The 5,574-nt window shown below is 54.4% G+C and overlaps 1 protein-coding gene across 1 annotated transcript in view; it reads right to left on the bottom strand.

The window, feature by feature from the left end:
* Positions 1-5,235, bottom strand: part of LOC126580864 (trithorax group protein osa-like) — a 12,822-nt gene extending 7,587 nt beyond the window's left edge. The window contains exon 1 of the mRNA XM_050244166.1: positions 4,403-5,235. The gene's annotated coding sequence lies outside the window, so the exon portion shown is untranslated. The remainder of the gene's footprint in view (positions 1-4,402) is intronic.
* Positions 5,236-5,574: the final 339 nt, after the last annotated feature.

The raw sequence follows: 5,574 nt of genomic DNA, 5'->3' as shown, positions 1-5,574 counted from the left end.
CCGATTAGACGATTGGGTAAAAAGCCAATATCTACATTTCCTTTAAAAAAAAGATGCATAGTTTCAGGGGTTGAATATTTCAATTGTCTGAAAGGGGTAAGTGGTAGAAGGGATTAATTTTACGTACGTATTAACTCTTCTATCGTCCCCCCAGATCCCGTTCAAGATATTTGTAAGTTTCTGGCACATTTAATGGGTTATTTTGCCATTTTATATGTTTAAATTTCTATTACAAACCCCCTGTTACTGAGCAAATTGGGAGAGATGTAGCTAATGGTTTACTCAGCTCTGGGGAATGAATTCAGTCGATTCCGTTACCCGTTTGAGGAATTCGTATACCGGACATTCCGTTCCCACCTAAGTCATCGACAAATAGCGACTGTTGGCTGTTTCGTAATTGAAACGATATCCAAAGCGGACAGCACCGGCTCTGGATGCCCATCATCCCACCAGCAGATGTGCTAAGGTCCTTTCGAGACCGGTACCATCCTTAAATCCTCGAGATTTGTTGGAAGCTGAAGGATCACCCCGTTATGATCTCGGCCATCTCAGAACAACTGTGTCGCAACTCACATCTCTCGCGAATGGCACGGGGTGGCACCAGGGGATGAATGTGATTACAACCCCTTTCCTCACCCCCGACCATCCTCTTCTCCTACCCTTCTTTGTTGTAGACCGCGAACTAACGCGATTATTTATCGTGCGTATAATCAATAAAAATTATGAACGCCACACGAGTGCTCTTTACTGTCAAAACCGTCATACGACGACGACATGATGGTCGGCGCCACCACCGCCACCATTCCACGGGACAACTTCCGGCGGCTTGGGAAGAACATCGGAGGGTAACCGCTATTGCAGGAATAGCGAGCGACGGCCGGTTCCGACCGAAAAGACGGGACCATCATTGCCATAGGAGCTAGAGCGACCGTACCGAGGACGCAACCCTTCGCTCTCGCTGCTACTCGCTTGCGTCTTGTATCCTTCCGGGACACGATGTCCCCGTAAGCTACCATACCGTGCCATAGTAGCAGCAGGAACAGCGCCTGCAGGTCGCGACCAACCCATCCAGATCTTTGGCCGTGCTTCTTAGGGATTTACGGCGATTCAGGTGACTACTTCTGCTCTAAGCACACACGACGTACGAGCGCACACTAACACACACACACACACACATGCCACTCGGGGCTCAAGGGGATCGTCTCGCCAAGGCAAAGGCCACACGCGGGCCTGCGGCGTAGCGTACCGAGTATAAATCATGTCTTCATCCCTCTTGGGGTTGTGACGTTGTGCTACGACGACGATAGCACTGCCACTAGCTACCTACTACTACCACTACTGCTCCTGCTCCTGCTACTGCTCCTGCTGGTGCTGCTGCTCTGTGGAGCGCGTTTGGAATGATTTTATTTCCGTCGCAGAGATAACTATGATGGTTATTATTATCTGGTGGTAGCTAAACCGCATAGCCACCTCCCCGCCATTCAGTGCTAACTCTTTTCCTTCTCCACAAAGCACAACCCCTCCTGTTTCCTGTCTTACCCCTCGAGTGCGGGCGCCCCAGGTGAGATTCTTCATAAGGAAACCGGCACTGGCAGCGACTCTTAACGTTTCCACTAAATTTCTCCCCAAAAAACACACACACACGCGTACACACGTACACAAATAAGCACATAAAACCATCGACGGATAAGGCGAATGGGGATCTATCGTCTATGGAACTGGCAGAGGAACGGGCATCTCGAGCTCTCTCTCTCACTCCATCTCGATGGCAGATTGCAAGTGGTGACGGCGACTGCGACGCGGTGGTGTTGGATGAAAAATTAAAATATTCTTCCCCCGGAAATCGTCGCAACCATCGGAAGATGAGGGTTATAGGATGTGCAGAAAATTGGGAGCGGCAGGGGAGGGAGGAAGGGAGGGGTGCCAGTGATCCAGAGAACCGCAGAACCACCACCACCACCCCCGGAGGGAGGGGGATGGATGCTGAAAAAGGGCTAATTCGAGCCGGGCGATGGCCGGGCTTCCGGGGGCGGCCGAGGGTCCGATCTCCGGTGCGAACGAGGCAATAACCGAGGCAGATCTCCGTTCCCTTGAGGCAGGCGCCTGCTACCACCATCACCACCATCAGCTATAGGGCACTCTTTATTTGGAGCTCATTATCTTTTTATGGCGAGACCCATTCGGGCATCCGGCGTCGGTCCTGCTGCTGCTGCTGCTCATGACGGTCGTCAATGCAGCCGACTTCCTGGGAGAGATTTGGACGCCCAGATTAGGAAGAGGTGGCCTGACGGCAGCCTGTCCAGGCAAAATCCCTTCGGAGCTCCTTTTCGACATCGACAGCAACGGCCACAGTTTAATGCACATCTGCAGCATGACTTTAAAATGCGCGGTTGAGGGGTGGTGATGGTAGTAGGCAGCTGGCGGGCCCACTAATGAAGTCGATAGAAGATGGCTCTTGTGAAAGCTACTCAGTACAAGATCGGTACGGTAACAGCAACGGCAACCAAACAACGCGACCAAACCATTACGAACATGGCAGTTGTAAGGCGTCGAAGACTTCGCCCCAGAGCCCAGGGTGGCTGTGGAAGCGCTAGGCTGTGCGCGATCCACCATTCTGGCTAAACTGTTTGGTTCCGTTCGTTTGCTGACAGCTGACAACTCACCAGCTCGGCACGGTGGTGGTGGCGGCGGCGGCGACGACCAAAACCAAATTAAACACGTGTTCCACAGACACCCCTCCTCCCCCCTTCCGGTACGTAGTGCGGTGCAGTGGGGGGTGCAGTTTAATAAGCAACTTGTTTATCGTGTTTCGTGCAACCCGGGGCGGCCCGGTCCCAAAAAATGGTTACCTCGTTCACGACATTCACGTAGACGGGGGAGCGAGCTGCAACCAAGCTGCTCGTCCGAACCGACGAACTGCCTACTGGTACAGCAACAACAACAATGTTTGGGCCCCCACCGTCAGGGGCACTTATTACACTTGAGCTGGGGCCGGGATGCCGCGTTTTCAGCGCCATTTTGTTGTTGAAACGTGGCCGACGGCTGGCGACGTGGCCCACATGTGTATCGTCTTGCCCCCACCCTTCTTGGTCTGGCATCCGGAAATGAAATAAAACAAAAGTCGATGCCGGCAAGAACCAACGCGGGGGGAACTCGACGGCTGACGGCCCAAGAAAAGAAAGGTCCAAGAACAAAAGTTGGGTGTTGTGTGGCCGGAAGCACAGGCCTCTGCGTGTGTGTGTGTGTGTGTGTCGGCAATGGGCACACGAGCACGAGTTTAGCACGCTACCACCAACGGGCAAGACCGTACCCGCGGACCGTTTTCTCGAACGGACCCAACGGATATTGATCCGGTTGATGACCGGGGGTACGCAGAACCCCGGAACCAGCCGGAAGTCCGGATGACAGTTTCTAATTTCTTCTCAAAACGCGCACTCCTTATTCGCCCCCCAACCCCCTCTCCCGTGTGCTCGTTTCCATCGGGCGCCATGAGGCCGGGATGATTCACCGGGAACCAGGTTCTGCAAGTTCTCCTTCTTCTTCTTCTTCTTCTTCCTCCGTTCCAATCCTGACAGCCAGTGCGTGCGTGCGTGCGTGCATGCGTGGCAAGCTGTCATCGGAATCAAAAGGCATCCGTCCGGACGTCCGGACAGTACCGAGCGACCATCGACGGGATCACGATCGACGATCGACTCGTGCTGGAGTCGCGTCACACTCGCCTCGTTACCTTGCTACCTACCATGGTGCCGTGCGGTCTGGTACCGTCCGTCCATCCCTGTGAGCTGCAGCCGTCGAGACCGATTGATTGATTGCGGGCGGCAACGCGAAGGCACACATACGTACATACAGGACGCACAAACACCACTGGGGGTACGATGGAGCAACCGTACACACACACACACACACACACTTACAGCTCAACACCAGCGCCGCCGGTGAGCGGTCGGGGCCGGTTGTATTGGCTGCGTACGCAGAGCTGGCTGCGCACTGCCATGGCTGTGGCAGCGCAGCGGCTACAGCGCCGAGGTTGATTGCAGAGGCGGCTGCTGTTAGTACACACGTAACTCGTGTGGTTATGAGGAGACCTGTGCGTGGTACCTGTGTGTGGTAGGTGGAAAAAGGTGGTAGAAACCGGAAGATGATGAGCAGAGTCACAGATCAGATCGTCGGAAGCAAACGGTCGCCGTCCGAAGTCGCGACTCGGGAGACTTATTTCGGCTACTCCTTTTTCAAGAATTGAGGAGCATCGGCGACAGTCAAGACAGAGAGCCTCACCTCGCTTCTGCGGCATCCAACAAAACGACAAGCATACACACACACACACACACACGCACACACATAATGGGTATGTCAGTGGTTGACGCCAGCGCTCCTTCACCACTAGAGAAGGAGAAATACATACCTGATCTGATTGGATCCTGATCGTAGCGGAACTGGTTGGCTGGCTGGTTGGCTGCCAGCTGCCCCGCTATCCGCGCACAACCCACGACTTGCACACACACACACACACACACGGCACACACCAATACAAGCACGAGGCACACTCACACATAAACAAATACAGGCGCGATCGGACACTAAAGGGTTTGATTGTGCGCTAGCTGGCTGGCTGGTGATTGAAGGGATCTTGCTTGTCTTCCGCCGGGCCGAGCCCGAGCTCACACTTTATCCCTGGACTCTGCGCGGTCCCGGAGGTGTCTTTGCTGCCGTTGCGTTGCGGTTTTTACGTTGAAGGTGTCCCCCAGTGTGGGACTTGGGGACAACACACACTGTGCGTACCCTTTCCGATCCCGATATCTTCTTCAAAACCCCTTGTCGTAGTGGATGCCGGGAAGTTGTAGCCGTATGTCCACAGCACTGCCACTGACCAAAAGTCCGTGCTGTCGTCGTCGTCGTCGGTTGCAGCTGCTGCACACAGCACGTCCGGAATGCTCGAGGGTGCCCTGTGTGCCCGTGTCAGTGCCTGGGCCACGATCTCGCCAGGGATGTGGAGAGATATGCCTCGCAATACCGGGGGGGGGCAGACGAGCTGGCAAAGGTAGGTCACTCTTTCTCTCTGTTTCTCCTTTTCTTGCTTCCTCTTATTCTTCTCTTGTTCTCTCTCTCGCTCTCTCTCTCTCTCTCTTTACCAGCCTACCATGCAGGCACAACAACAACAACACAACAACACTGGTAACAACGACAACAACAGCAGCAGGGAACAGGAACAACGTACAGCACTGTCCAAGAAACACTCGAGCCGGAGGAGCACACGAGGAAAACTCATCTTCACCTTCACCGGGCCTGCAGCGTACTGACGGCGGAATTTCCTTGCGCTTCGTACAGGCTGCAGGTTCGGCAACCACCCCGACCATATCACACCCGCCCGTGTTCGCTTAGTTCAAGGCGGCATCTAAAACGAAGCGCCTACTATTCGGCTCAGGCGAATTCGGCGCCTATTCGGCCAAGTCGTTGGCTGGCGTGGCGCAACAATTTCATCCAACCAGACGGCGAACCTCGAGCGTGAGTGAAACCGCTGTCGCGCGGGTGAGAGAGAAAGAGAGTAAATGGTGCGGGAGAAGAGGCACGTGCTGT

Source organism: Anopheles aquasalis, chromosome X (genome assembly GCF_943734665.1).
Source record: "Anopheles aquasalis chromosome X, idAnoAquaMG_Q_19, whole genome shotgun sequence".
Taxonomy (NCBI): Eukaryota; Metazoa; Arthropoda; class Insecta; order Diptera; family Culicidae; genus Anopheles; species Anopheles aquasalis.
This window is presented reverse-complemented; position numbering and strand designations above follow the sequence as displayed.